The sequence below is a fragment of the Stegostoma tigrinum genome, chromosome 5 (genome assembly GCF_030684315.1).
Source record: "Stegostoma tigrinum isolate sSteTig4 chromosome 5, sSteTig4.hap1, whole genome shotgun sequence".
NCBI classification, from domain to species: domain Eukaryota; kingdom Metazoa; phylum Chordata; class Chondrichthyes; order Orectolobiformes; family Stegostomatidae; genus Stegostoma; species Stegostoma tigrinum.
Window position 1 is genome coordinate 130,106,777 of NC_081358.1, and position 15,753 is coordinate 130,122,529.

General features: G+C 58.4%; 1 protein-coding gene across 1 annotated transcript in view; it reads left to right on the plus strand.

Moving 5' to 3' along the window:
- sspo (SCO-spondin) overlaps positions 1 to 15,753 on the plus strand; it is a 517,250-nt gene that overhangs the window by 8,017 nt on the left and 493,480 nt on the right. The gene's annotated exons all lie outside the window — the stretch shown is intronic.

Here is a 15,753-nt window from a genome sequence, read left to right on the forward strand (position 1 = left end):
CAAATACCCCACTCTCCAAATGCCCCACTCTCTCCTCACACCCCTCGCCCCCAAATACCCCACTCACACCACACAGCCCTCTCCCCCCAAATACCCCACTCCCTCTTCACACCCCTCTCTCCCAAATACCCCACTCCATCCTCATACCCCTCTCCCACCAAATACACTGCTCCTTCCTGACACCCCTCTCCCCCAAATACCCCAGTCCCTCCTCACACCCCTCTCCCCCAAACACCCCACTCCCTCCACACACCCCACTCCTCCCAATACACCTCTCCCTACACACACCCCACTCCCCCCAAATACCCCACTCCCTCCTCACACCCCTCTCCCCCCAAAAACCCCACTCCCTCCTCATACCCCTCTCTCCCCAAATAACTCACTCCCTCATCACACCCCTCTCCCCCCAAATACCCGACTCCCTCCTCATACCCCACTCCCTCCAAACACCCCTGTCCTCCCAATACCCCACACCCTCCTCACACCCCACTCCTCCGAATTACCCCACTCCCTCTTCACACCCCTCTCTCCCAAATACCCCACTTCTTCCTCATACCCCTCTCCCACCAAATACCCCATTCCCCAAATGCCCCAATCCCTCCTCATACCCCTCTCCCCCCAAATACCCCAGTCCCTCCTCAAACCCCTCTCCCCCAAATACCCCACTCCCTCCTCACACCCCTCTCCCCCAAAATTCCCCACTCCCTCCTCATACCCCTCCCCCCAGATACCCCACTCCCTCCTCATACCCCTCTCCCCCCAAATACGCCTCTCCCTCCTCACACCCCTCTCCCCCAAATACCCCATTCCCTCCTCACAGCCCTCTCCCGCCAAATACCCCACTCCCTCCAAACACACCTCTCCCCCAAATACCCCACTGCCTCCACACACCCCTCTCCCCCCAAATACCCCATTCCCTCCACACACCCCTCTCCTCCCAATACCCCTCTCGCTCCACACACCCCTCACCCCCAAATACCCCACTCCCTCCACACACCCCTCGCCCCCCAAATACTCCACTCCCTCCTCATACACCTCACCCCAAAATACCCCACTCCCAAAATACCCCACTCCCTGCTCACACCCATCTCCCCCCAGATTCCCCACTCCGCCCTCACACCCCTCTCCCCCCCAAATATGCCATTCCCTCCTCACACCCCGCTCCCCCAAATACCCCACTCCCTCCTCACACCCCTCTCCCCCACATACCCCAGTCCCTCCTTACAGCCCTCTCCCCCCAAATACCCAATTCCCTCCTCATACCCCTCTCTCCCCAAATAACTCACTCCCTCCTCACACCCCCTCCCCCCAAACACCCCACTCCCTCCTCATACCCCTCTCCCCCCAAGTACCCTACTCCCTCCAAACACACCTGTCCTCCCAATCCCCCACACCCTCCTCACACCCCACTCCTCCGAAATACGCCACTCCCTCTTCACACCCCTCTCTCCCAAATACCCCACTCCATCCTCATACCCCTCTCCCACCAAATACCCCACTCTCCAAATGCCCCACTCTCTCCTCACACCCCTCGCCCCCAAATACCCCACTCACTCCACACAGCCCTCTCCCCCCAAATACTCCACTCCCTCTTCCCACCCCTCTCTCCCAAATACCCCACTCCATCCTCATACCCCTCTCCCACCAAATACCCCATTCCCCAAATGCCCCACTCCCTCCTCATACCCCTCTCCCCCCAAATACACTGCTCCTTCCTGACACCCCTCTCCCCCAAATACCCCAGTCCCTCCTCACACCCCTCTCCCCCCAAATACCCCACTCCCTCCTCACACCCCTCTCTCCCCAAATTCCCCACTCCCTCCTCATACCCCTCTCCCCCCAGATACCCCACTCCCTCCTCATACCCCTCTCCCCCCAAATACGCCACTCCCTCCTCACACCCCTCTCCCCCAAATACCCCACTCCCTCCTCACACCCCTCTTCCGCCAAATACCCCACTGCCTCTACACACCCCTCTCCCCCCAAAAACCCCACTCCCTCCTCGTACCCCTCTCTCCCCAAATAACTCACTCCCTCCTCATACCCCTCTCCCCCCAAGTACCCTACTCCCTCCAAACACACCTTTCCTCCCAATACCCCACACCCTCCTCACACCCCACTCCTCCGAAATACCCCACTCCCTCTTCACACCCCTCTCTCCCAAATACCCCACTCCATCCTCATACCCCTCTCCCACCAAATACCCCACTCTCCAACTGCCCCACTCTCTCCTCACACCCCTCTCCCCCAAATACCCCACTCCCTCCACACACCCCTCTCCCCCCAAAAACCCCACTCCCTCTTCCCACCCCCTCTCCCAAATACTCCACTCCATCCTCATACCCCTCTCCCACCAAATACCCCATTCCCCAAATGCCCCACTCCCTCCTCATACCCCTCTCCCCCCAAATACACCGCTCCTTCCTCACACCCTTCTCCCCCAAATACCCCACTCCCTCCTCATACCCCTCTCCCACCAAATACCCCATTCCCAAAATACGCCACCCCCTCCTCACACCCCTACCCCTCAACTACCCCACTCACTCCTCGTATCCCTCCCTTCCACAATACCCCACTGCCTCCTCACACCCGTCTCTCCCCAAATACCTCACTCCCTCCTCACACCTCTCTCACCCCAAATACTCCACTCCCTCCTCATACCCGTCTCCCCCCAAATACCCCACTCCCTCCTCACACCTCTCTCCCCGCAGATTCCCCACTCCGCCCTCACACCGCTCTCCCCACAAATATGCCACTCCCTCCTCACACCCCTCTCCCCTAAATACCCCAGTCCCTCCTTACACCACTCTCCCCCCAAATACCCATTTCCCTCCACACACCCCGCTCCCCCCAAACACCCCACTCCATCCTCATACCCTTCTCCCCCCAAGTACCCTACTCCCTCCAAACACACCTGTCCTCCCAATACCCCACACCCTCCTCACACCCCACTCCTCCGAAATACCCCACTCCCTCTTCACACCCCTCTATCCCAAATACCCCACTCTCTCCACACACCCCTCTCCCCCCAAATACCCCACTCCCTCTTCCCACCCCTCTCTCCCAAATACCCCACTCCATCCTCATACCCCTCTCCCACGAAATACCCCATTCCCCAAATACCCCACTCCCTCCTCACACCCCTCTCCCCCCAAATTCTCCACTCCCTCCTCATACCCCTCTCCCCCCAGATACCCCACTCCCTCCTCATACACCTCTCCCCCCAAATACGCCACTCCCTCCTCACACCCCTCTCCCCCAAATACTGCACTCCCTCCTCACACCCCTCTCCCGCCAAATACCCTACTCCCTCCACACACACCTCTCCCCCAAACACCCCACTCCCTCCACACACCCCTCGCCCCCCAAATACCCCTCTCCCTCCACACACCCCTCCCCCCCAAATACCGATCTCCCTCCACACACCGCTCTCCCCCAAAATTCCCCACTCCCTCCTCACACCCCCAAATACCCCACTCCATCCTCATACCCCTCTCCCCCCAAATATCCCACTCCCCAAATGTCCCACTCTCTCCTCACACCCCTCTCCCCACAAATACCCCTCTCCCTCTTCATACCCTTCTCCCCCAAATGCCCCACTCCCTCCACACACCCCTCGCCCCCCAAATACTCCACTCCCTCCTCATACACCTCACCCCAAAATACCCCACTCCCAAAATACCCCACTCCCTGCTCACACCCATCTCCCCCCAGATTCCCCACTCCGCCCTCACACCCCTCTCCCCCCAAATATGCCACTCCCTCCTCACACCCCACTCCCCCAATTACCCCACTCCCTCCTCACACCCCTCTCCCCCAAATACCCCAGTCCCTCCTTACAGCCCTCTCCCCCCAAATACCCTCCTCCCTCCAAACACACCTGTCCTCCCAATCCCCCACACCTTCCTCACACCCCACTCCTCCAAAATACACCACTCCCTCTTCACACCCCTCTCTCCCAAATACCCCACTCCATCCTCATACCCCTCTCCCACCAAATACACTGCTCCTTCCTGACACCCCTCTCCCCCAAATACCCCAGTCCCTCCTCACACCCCGCTCCCCCAAACACCCCACTCCCTCCACACACCCCACTCCTCCCAATACACCTCTCCCTCCACACACCCCACTCCCCCCAAATACCCCACTCCCTCCTCACACCCCTCTCCCCCCAAAAACCCCACTCCCTCCTCATACCCCTCTCTCCCCAAATAACTCACTCCCTCATCACACCCCTCTCCCCCCAAATACCCGACTCCCTCCTCATACCCCACTCCCTCCAAACACCCCTGTCCTCCCAATACCCCACACCCTCCTCACACCCCACTCCTCCGAATTACCCCACTCCCTCTTCACACCCCTCTCTCCCAAATACCCCACTTCTTCCTCATACCCCTCTCCCACCAAATACCCCATTCCCCAAATGCCCCACTCCCTCCTCATACCCCTCTCCCCCCAAATACCCCAGTCCCTCCTCACACCCCTCTCCCCCAAATACCCCACTCCCTCCTCACACCCCTCTCCCCCAAAATTCCCCACTCCCTCCTCATACCCCTCCCCCCAGATACCCCACTCCCTCCTCATACCCCTCTCCCCCCAAATACGCCTCTCCCTCCTCACACCCCTCTCCCCCAAATACCCCATTCCCTCCTCACAGCCCTCTCCCGCCAAATACCCCACTCCCTCCAAACACACCTCTCCCCCAAATACCCCACTGCCTCCACACACCCCTCTCCCCCCAAATACCCCATTCCCTCCACACACCCCTCTCCTCCCAATACCCCTCTCGCTCCACACACCCCTCACCCCCAAATACCCCACTCCCTCCACACACCCCTCGCCCCCCAAATACTCCACTCCCTCCTCATACACCTCACCCCAAAATACCCCACTCCCAAAATACCCCACTCCCTGCTCACACCCATCTCCCCCCAGATTCCCCACTCCGCCCTCACACCCCTCTCCCCCCAAATATGCCACTCCCTCCTCACACCCCTCTCCCCCAAATACCCCACTCCCTCCTCACACCCCTCTCACCCAAATACCCCAGTCCCTCCTTACAGCCCTCTCCCCCCAAATACCCAATTCCCTCCTCATACCCCTCTCTCCCCAAATAACTCACTTCCTCCTCACACCCCCTCCCCCCAAACACCCCACTCCCTCCTCATACCCCTCTCCCCCCAAGTACCCTACTCCCTCCAAACACACCTGTCCTCCCAATCCCCCACACCCTCCTCACACCCCACTCCTCCGAAATACGCCACTCCCTCTTCACACCCCTCTCTCCCAAATACCCCACTCCATCCTCATACCCCTCTCCCACCATACCCCACTCTCCAACTGCCCCACTCTCTCCTCACACCCCTCTCCCCCAAATACCCCACTCCCTCCACACACCCCTCTCCCCCCAAAAACCCCACTCCCTCTTCCCACCCCTCTCTCCCAAATAGTCCACTCCATCCTCATACCCCTCTCCCACCAAATACCCCATTCCCCAAATGCCCCACTCCCTCCTCATACCTCTCTCCCCCCAAATACACTGCTCCTTCCTGACACCCCTCTCCCCCAAATACCCCACTCCCTACTCACACCCCTCTCCCCCAAATACCCCACTCCCTCCTCGTACCCCTCTCTCCCCAAATAACTCACTCCCTCCTCATACCCCTCTCCCCCCAAGTACCCTACTCCCTCCAAACACACCTGTCCTCCCAATACCCCACACCCTCCTCACACCCCACTCGTCCGAAATACCCCACTCCCTCTTCACACCCCTCTCTCCCAAATACCCCACTCCATCCTCATACCCTTCTCCCACCAAATACCCCACTCTCCAACTGCCCCACTCTCTCCTCACACCCCTCTCCCCCAAATACCCCACTCCCTCCACACACCCCTCTCCCCCCAAAAACCCCACTCCCTCTTCCCACCCCCTCTCCCAAATACTCCACTCCATCCTCATACCCCTCTCCCACCAAATACCCCATTCCCCAAATGCCCCACTCCCTCCTCATACCCCTCTCCCCCCAAATACACCGCTCCTTCCTCACACCCTTCTCCCCCAAATACCCCACTCCCTCCTCATACCCCTCTCCCACCAAATACCCCATTCCCAAAATACGCCACCCCCTCCTCACACCCCTACCCCTCAACTACCCCACTCACTCCTCGTATCCCTCCCTTCCACAATACCCCACTGCCTCCTCACACCCGTCTCTCCCCAAATACCTCACTCCCTCCTCACACCTCTCTCACCCCAAATACTCCACTCCCTCCTCATACCCGTCTCCCCCCAAATACCCCACTCCCTCCTCACACCTCTCTCCCCGCAGATTCCCCACTCCGCCCTCACACCGCTCTCCCCACAAATATGCCACTCCCTCCTCACACCCCTCTCCCCTAAATACCCCAGTCCCTCCTTACACCCCTCTCCCCCCAAATACCCATTTCCCTCCACACACTCCACTCCTCCCAATACACCTCTCCCTCCACACACCCCGCTCCCCCCAAACACCCCACTCCATCCTCATACCCCTCTCCCCCCAAGTACCCTACTCCCTCCAAACACACCTGTCCTCCCAATACCCCACACCCTCCTCACACCCCACTCCTCCGAAATACCCCACTCCCTCTTCACACCCCTCTATCCCAAATACCCCACTCTCTCCACACACCCCTCTCCCCCCAAATACCCCACTCCCTCTTCCCACCCCTCTCTCCCAAATACCCCACTCCATCCTCATACCCCTCTCCCACGAAATACCCCATTCCCCAAATACCCCACTCCCTCCTCACACCCCTCTCCCCCCAAATTCTCCACTCCCTCCTCATACCCCTCTACCCCCAGATACCCCACTCCCTCCTCATACACCTCTCCCCCCAAATACGCCACTCCCTCCTCACACCCCTCTCCCCCAAATACTGCACTCCCTCCTCACACCCCTCTCCCGCCAAATACCCTACTCCCTCCACACACACCTCTCCCCCAAACACCCCACTCCCTCCACACACCCCTCGCCCCCCAAATACCCCTCTCCCTCCACACACCCCTCCCCCCCCAAATACCGATCTCCCTCCACACACCGCTCTCCCCCAAAATTCCCCACTCCCTCCTCACACCCCCAAATACCCCACTCCATCCTCATACCCCTCTCCCCCCAAATATCCCACTCCCCAAATGTCCCACTCTCTCCTCACACCCCTCTCCCCACAAATACCCCTCTCCCTCTTCATACCCTTCTCCCCCAAATGCCCCACTCCCTCCACACACCCCTCGCCCCCCAAATACTCCACTCCCTCCTCATACACCTCACCCCAAAATACCCCACTCCCAAAATACCCCACTCCCTGCTCACACCCATCTCCCCCCAGATTCCCCACTCTGCCCTCACACCCCTCTCCCCCCAAATATGCCACTCCCTCCTCACACCCCACTCCCCCAAATACCCCTCTCCCTCCTCACACCCCTCTCCCCCAAATACCCCAGTCCCTCCTTACAGCCCTCTCCCCCCAAATACCCTCCTCCCTCCAAACACACCTGTCCTCCCAATCCCCCACACCTTCCTCACACCCCACTCCTCCAAAATACACCACTCCCTCTTCACACCCCTCTCTCCCAAATACCCCACTCCATCCTCATACCCCTCTCCCACCAAATACACTGCTCCTTCCTGACACCCCTCTCCCCCAAATACCCCAGTCCCCTCCTCACACCCCGCTCCCCCAAACACCCCACTCCCTCCACACACCCCACTCCTCCCAATACACCTCTCCCTCCACACACCCCACTCCCCCCAAATACCCCACTCCCTCCTCACACCCCTCTCCCCCCAAAAACCCCACTCCCTCCTCATACCCCTCTCTCCCCAAATAACTCACTCCCTCATCACACCCCTCTCCCCCCAAATACCCGACTCCCTCCTCATACCCCACTCCCTCCAAATACCCCTGTCCTCCCAATACCCCACACCCTCCTCACACCCCACTCCTCCGAATTACCCCACTCCCTCTTCACACCCCTCTCTCCCAAATACCCCACTTCTTCCTCATACCCCTCTCCCACCAAATACCCCATTCCCCAAATGCCCCACTCCCTCCTCATACCCCTCTCCCCCCAAATACCCCAGTCCCTCCTCACACCCCTCTCCCCCAAATACCCCACTCCCTCCTCACACCCCTCTCCCCCAAAATTCCCCACTCCCTCCTCATACCCCTCCCCCCAGATACCCCACTCCCTCCTCATACCCCTCTCCCCCCAAATACGCCTCTCCCTCCTCACACCCCTCTCCCCCAAATACCCCATTCCCTCCTCACAGCCCTCTCCCGCCAAATACCCCACTCCCTCCAAACACACCTCTCCCCCAAATACCCCACTGCCTCCACACACCCCTCTCCCCCCAAATACCCCATTCCCTCCACACACCCCTCTCCTCCCAATACCCCTCTCGCTCCACACACCCCTCACCCCCAAATACCCCACTCCCTCCACACACCCCTCGCCCCCCAAATACTCCACTCCCTCCTCATACACCTCACCCCAAAATACCCCACTCCCAAAATACCCCACTCCCTGCTCACACCCATCTCCCCCCAGATTCCCCACTCCGCCCTCACACCCCTCTCCCCCCAAATATGCCACTCCCTCCTCACACCCCTCTCCCCCAAATACCCCACTCCCTCCTCACACCCCTCTCACCCAAATACCCCAGTCCCTCCTTACAGCCCTCTCCCCCCAAATACCCAATTCCCTCCTCATACCCCTCTCTCCCCAAATAACTCACTTCCTCCTCACACCCCCTCCCCCCAAACACCCCACTCCCTCCTCATACCCCTCTCCCCCCAAGTACCCTACTCCCTCCAAACACACCTGTCCTCCCAATCCCCCACACCCTCCTCACACCCCACTCCTCCGAAATACGCCACTCCCTCTTCACACCCCTCTCTCCCAAATACCCCACTCCATCCTCATACCCCTCTCCCACCAAATACCCCACTCTCCAACTGCCCCACTCTCTCCTCACACCCCTCTCCCCCAAATACCCCACTCCCTCCACACACCCCTCTCCCCCCAAAAACCCCACTCCCTCTTCCCACCCCTCTCTCCCAAATAGTCCACTCCATCCTCATACCCCTCTCCCACCAAATACCCCATTCCCCAAATGCCCCACTCCCTCCTCATACCTCTCTCCCCCAAATACACTGCTCCTTCCTGACACCCCTCTCCCCCAAATACCCCACTCCCTACTCACACCCCTCTCCCCCAAATACCCCACTCCCTCCTCGTACCCCTCTCTCCCCAAATAACTCACTCCCTCCTCATACCCCTCTCCCCCCAAGTACCCTACTCCCTCCAAACACACCTGTCCTCCCAATACCCCACACCCTCCTCACACCCCACTCGTCCGAAATACCCCACTCCCTCTTCACACCCCTCTCTCCCAAATACCCCACTCCATCCTCATACCCCTCTCCCACCAAATACCCCACTCTCCAACTGCCCCACTCTCTCCTCACACCCCTCTCCCCCAAATACCCCACTCCCTCCACACACCCCTCTCCCCCCAAAAACCCCACTCCCTCTTCCCACCCCCTCTCCCAAATACTCCACTCCATCCTCATACCCCTCTCCCACCAAATACCCCATTCCCCAAATGCCCCACTCCCTCCTCATACCCCTCTCCCCCCAAATACACCGCTCCTTCCTCACACCCTTCTCCCCCAAATACCCCACTCCCTCCTCATACCCCTCTCCCACCAAATACCCCATTCCCAAAATACGCCACCCCCTCCTCACACCCCTACCCCTCAACTACCCCACTCACTCCTCGTATCCCTCCCTTCCCCAATACCCCACTGCCTCCTCACACCCGTCTCTCCCCAAATACCTCACTCCCTCCTCACACCTCTCTCACCCCAAATACTCCACTCCCTCCTCATACCCGTCTCCCCCCAAATACCCCACTCCCTCCTCACACCTCTCTCCCCGCAGATTCCCCACTCCGCCCTCACACCGCTCTCCCCACAAATATGCCACTCCCTCCTCACACCCCTCTCCCCTAAATACCCCAGTCCCTCCTTACACCCCTCTCCCCCCAAATACCCATTTCCCTCCACACGCTCCACTCCTCCCAATACACCTCTCCCTCCACACACCCCGCTCCCCCCCAAACACCCCACTCCATCCTCATACCCCTCTCCCCCCAAGTACCCTACTCCCTCCAAACACACCTGTCCTCCCAATACCCCACACCCTCCTCACACCCCACTCCTCCGAAATACCCCACTCCCTCTTCACACCCCTCTATCCCAAATACCCCACTCTCTCCACACACCCCTCTCCCCCCAAATACCCCACTCCCTCTTCCCACCCCTCTCTCCCAAATACCCCACTCCATCCTCATACCCCTCTCCCACGAAATACCTCATTCCCCAAATACCCCACTCCCTCCTCACACCCCTCTCCCCCCAAATTCCCCACTCCCTCCTCATACCCCTCTCCCCCCAGATACCCCACTCCCTCCTCATACACCTCTCCCCCCAAATACGCCACTCCCTCCTCACACCCCTCTCCCCCAAATACTGCACTCCCTCCTCACACCCCTCTACCCCAAATACCCCAGTCCCTCCTCACACCCCTCTCCCGCCAAATACCCTACTCCCTCCACACACACCTCTCCCCCAAACACCCCACTCCCTCCACACACCCCTCGCCCCCCAAATACCCCTCTCCCTCCACACACCCCTCCCCCCCAATACCCCTCTCCCTCCACACACCCCTCTTCCCCAAATACCGATCTCCCTCCACACACCGCTCTCCCCCAAAATTCCCCACTCCCTCCTCACACCCCCAAATACCCCACTCCATCCTCATACCCCTCTCCCCCCAAATATCCCACTCCCCAAATGTCCCACTCTCTCCTCACACCCCTCTCCCCACAAATACCCCTCTCCCTCTTCATACCCTTCTCCCCCAAATGCCCCACTCCCTCCCCATACCACTCTCCCCCAAATACCCCACTCCCTCCTCATACCCTTCTCCCACCAAATACCCCATTCCCCAAATACGCCACTCCCTCCTCACACCCCTACCCCTCAATTACCCCACTCACTCCTCGTATCCCTCCCTTCCCCAATACCCCACTGCCTCCTCACACCCCTCTCTCCCCAAATACCCCACTCCCTCCTCACACCGCTCTCTCCCCAAATACCCCAGTCCCTCCTCACACTCCTCTCCCCGCAAATACCCCACTCCTTCCTCACACCCCTCTTTCCCCAAATAACTCATTCCCTCCTCATACCCCACTCCCCCACATACCCCACTCCCTCCTCACACCCCTCTCCCCCAAACACCCCACTCCCTCCACACATCCCTCTCTCCCCAAATACCCCATTCCCTCCACGCACCCCTCTCCCCCCAAATATGCAATTCCCTCCAAACACGCCTCTCCTCCCAATACCCCGCTCCCTCCACACACTCCACTCCCCCCAAATAACCCACTCCCTCCTTGTGCCCCTTTCCCCCCAAATACCCCACTCCCTCCTCACACCCCTCGCCCCCAAATACACCACTCCCTCCTCACACCCCTCTCCCCCCAAATAGCCCACTCCCTCCACACACCCCTCACCCCCCACTACCCCACACCCGCCTCACACCCCTCTCGCCCGAATACCCAATTCCCTCCACATACCCCCTTCCCCCAAATACCCCACTCCCTCCACACACCCCTCTCCCCCCAATTACCCCACTCCCTCCTCACACCCCTCACCCCGCCAAATACTCCGCTTCTTGCCAAATAGACTCCCTACTCAATCACCTCTCTTCCCACCAACCTGCCTACATTAATCCCACCTTTCCACACTCAGCCCTTCGCCTTGTTTGTTCCGACATTTAAATACTGATCCATGGAAATGGTTTCATGTTCATTTCTAGAATGTGGACATGGCTGTCTAAGCCACAGTTTATTGCCTGTCTCTAGTTGCCCTCAGGGTCAAGCACTTTGCTGTGGGTCTGGAGTCACAGGCCAGCCCAGATAAGGATGTTAAATCACCCTCCACCGCTCTCCATGGCAAGATTCAAGCATGAGGCCGCAGGCCATGAGCTGAGTTTCTGGATTAATAATCTAACGATAATTCCACTACACCATCACCTTCACCACCTTTTCTTAGATAATGAGGCTTCCTGCCTCAGTCCCCTCCCAGGAAGTACATTCCAGGTCCCATCACCCTTTGGTTCAAAAACCTTTTCCTCAAATCCCCTGGAAACCTCCTGACCTTTACCTCGAACCTGCCTCTTGTTATTGACCTTTTAGCTCAGGGGAACAACTGCTTGGAATCCACCCAGTCCATGTCCCTCATTACCTTACACACATTTGTCAGCTAAGACCCCACCCCCAACCCTTTCTGCACACCCAGCCTCCCTTCATCGCTGGATCTCTGGTTCCGCATGAAGGCAGCATCCTGGTGAAACCTCTCCACACCTTCTCTAAAATGTTGCGTACACACTCTGATAAAAGTCACAGACTGGAGGCATTAAATCTGTGTGCTTCTGCACAGTTGTTGCCTGACCTGCTGATTGGCACCTTCTCATTTTATTTCACCACACCAGGTTACAGTCCAACAGGTTTGTTTGAAAACTCACACTTTTGGAGCAGAGCTCCTTCGTCAGGTATGACCTGGACTCAGTGATAATGGGAACTGCAGATGCTGGAGAATCCAAGATAACAAAGTGTGGCGCTGGATGAACACAGCAGGCCAAGCAGCATCTCAGGAGCACAAAAGCTGACGTTTCGGGCCTAGACCCTTCATCAGAGAGGGGGATGGGGAGAGGGTTCTGGAATAAATAGGGAGAGAGGGGGAGGCGGACCGAAGATGGAGAGTAAAGAAGATAGTTGGAGAGGAAAGTATAGGTGGGGAGGTAGGGAGGGGATAGATCAGACCAGGGAAGATGGACAGGTCAAGGAGGTGGGATGAGCTTAGTAGGTAGGAGATGGAGGTGCGGCTTGGGGTGGGAGGAAGGGATGGGTGAGAGGAAGAACAGGTTAGGGAGGTGGGGACGATCTGGGCTGGTTTTGGGATGCGGTGGGGGAAGGGGAGATTTTAAAGCTTGTGAAATCCACATTGATACCATTGCGCTGCAGGGTTCCCAAGTGGAATATGAGTTGCTGTTCCTGCAACCTTCGGATGGCATCATTGTGGCACTGCAGGAGGCCCATGATGGACATGTCGTCTGAGGAATGGGAGGGGGAGTTGAAATGGTTCGCGACTGGGAGGTGCAGTTGTTTATGGCGAACCGAGCACAGGTGTTCCGCATAACGGTCCCCGAACCTCCGCTTGGTTTCCCCAATGTAGAGGAAGCCACACCGGGTACAGTGGATACAGTATACCACATTGGCAGATGTGCAGGTGAACCTCTGCTTAATGTGGAAAGTCATCTTGGGGCCTGGGATGGGGGTGAGGGAGGAGGTGTGGGAGCAAGTGTAGCACTTCCTGCAGTTGCAGGGGAAGGTGCTGGGTGTGGTGGGGTTGGAGGGCCGTGTGGAGCGAACAAGGGAGTCACGGAGAAAGTGGTCACTCCGGAAAGCAGATAAGGGTGGGGATGGAAAAATGCCTTGGGTGGTGAGGTCGGATTGTAGATGGCGGAAGTGTCGGAGGATGATGCGTTGTATCCAGAGGTTGGTGGGATGGCATGTGAGGACAAGGGGGATTCTGTCAGGGCGGTTATGGTGGGGGCGGGGTGTGAGGGATGTGTTGCGGGAAATGCGGGAGATGCAGTCAAGGGCGTTCTCGACCATTGTGGGGGGAAAGTTGCGGTCCTTGAAGAACTTGGACATCTGGGATGTGCGGGAGTGGAATGCCTCATCGAGGGAGCAGATGCGGCGGAGGCAGAGGAATTGGGAATAGGGGATGGAATTTTTGCAGGAGGGTGGGTGGGAGGAGGCGTATTGTAGGTAGCTGTGGGAGTTGGTGGGCTTGAAATGGACATCAGTTACAAGCTGGTTGCATGAGATGGAGGCTGAGAGGTCCAGGAAGGCGTGGGATGTGTTGTGGATGGTCCAGGTGAACTGAAGGTTGAGGTGGAAGGTGTTGGTGAAGTGGATGAACTGTTCGAGCTCCTCGGGGGAGCAAGAGGCAGTGCCGATACAGTCATCAATGTAACGGAGGAAGAGGTGGGGTTTGGGGCCTGTGTAGGTGCGGAAGAGGGGCTGTACCACGTAACCTACAAAGAGGCAGACATAGCTGGGGCCCATGCGGGTACCCACGGCCACCCCCTTTGTCTGTAGGAAGTGGGAGGAATCGAAAGAGAAGTTGTTGAGGGTGAGGACGAGTTCAGCTAGGCGGATGAGGGTGTCGGTGGAGGGGGACTGGTCAGGCCTGCGGGACAGGAAGAAGCGAAGGGCCTTGAGGCCATCTGCACACGGAATACAAGTGTACAGGGACTGGATTCCATGGTGAAAATGAGGTGTTGGGGGCCAGGGAATTGGAAGTTCTGGACGAGGTGGAGGGCGTGGGTGGTGTCACGGACGTAGGTCGGGAGTTCCTGGACCAAAGGGGGGAAAATGGAGTCCAGATAGGTGGAGTCGAGTTTGGTGGAGCAGGAACAGGCTGAGACCATGGGTCGACCAGGGCAGGCAGGTTTGTGGATTTTGGTTAGGAGATAGAAATGGGCCGTGCGGGGTTGGGGGACAATGTGGTTTGAGGCTGTGGATGGGAGGTCCCCTGAGGTGATGAGGTCATGAACAGTGTTGGAGATGATGGTTTGGTGCTCGGGGGTGGGGTCAAGATCAAGGGGGTAATAAGAGGAGGTGTCAGAGAGTTGGCGTCTGGCCTCAGCGATGTAGAGGTCAGTGCGCCATACTACCACTGTGCCACCCTTGTCTGCGGGTTTGATGGTGAGGTTGGGGTTGGAGCGGAGGGAGTGGAGGGCTGCCCGTTCTGCAGGGGAGAGGTTGGAGTGGGTGAGAGGGGTGGAGACGTTGAGGTGGTTAATGTCTCGACTGCAGTTGGAGATGAAGAGGTTGAGGGAGGGTAGGATGCCTGCGGGTGGTGTCCAGGAGGAGGACTTGTGTTGGAGGAGGGTGAAGGGGTCAGTGGAGGGAGGGTGAGGCTCCCGGTTGAAGAAGTAAGCATGGAGGCGAAGGCAGCGGAAAAACTGCTCTATGTCCAAACATGACTGGTATTCGTTGATAATAAAATGTGAGGCTGGATGAACACAGCAGGCCCAGCAGCATCTCAGGAGCACAAAAGCTGACGTTTCGGGCCTCGACCCTCCCGCCTCCCACTCTCTGGGGTGAGGGTTATGGAATAAATAAGGAGCGAGGGGGAGGCGGGAGGGTCTAGGCCTGAAACGTCAGCTTTTGTGCTCCTGGGATGCTGCTGGGCCTGCTGTGTTCATCCAGCCTCACATTTTATTATCTTGGATTCTCCAGCATCTGCAGTTCCCACTATCACTGGTATTGGTTGATATGTGGTTGTAGGGGGACAAAGGTGAGCCCCTTGCTTAGGACTGACCGTTCGTCCTCAGTCAGTGGGAGGTCTGGGGGGAAGGTGAAGATTCGGCAGGGCTCAGTGTGGCTGTCTCCTCTGGGGTTGCTGGCTGTGGAGGTTGTGGGCGGAGCGATGGGGTTGTCGGCCGGCACTGCATTCCAAAACCAGCCCAGTTTGTCCCCTCCCCCCACTGCATCCCAAAACCAGTCCAGCCTGTCTCTGCCTCCCTAACCTGTTCTTCCTCTCACCCATCCCTTCCTCCCACCTCAAGCC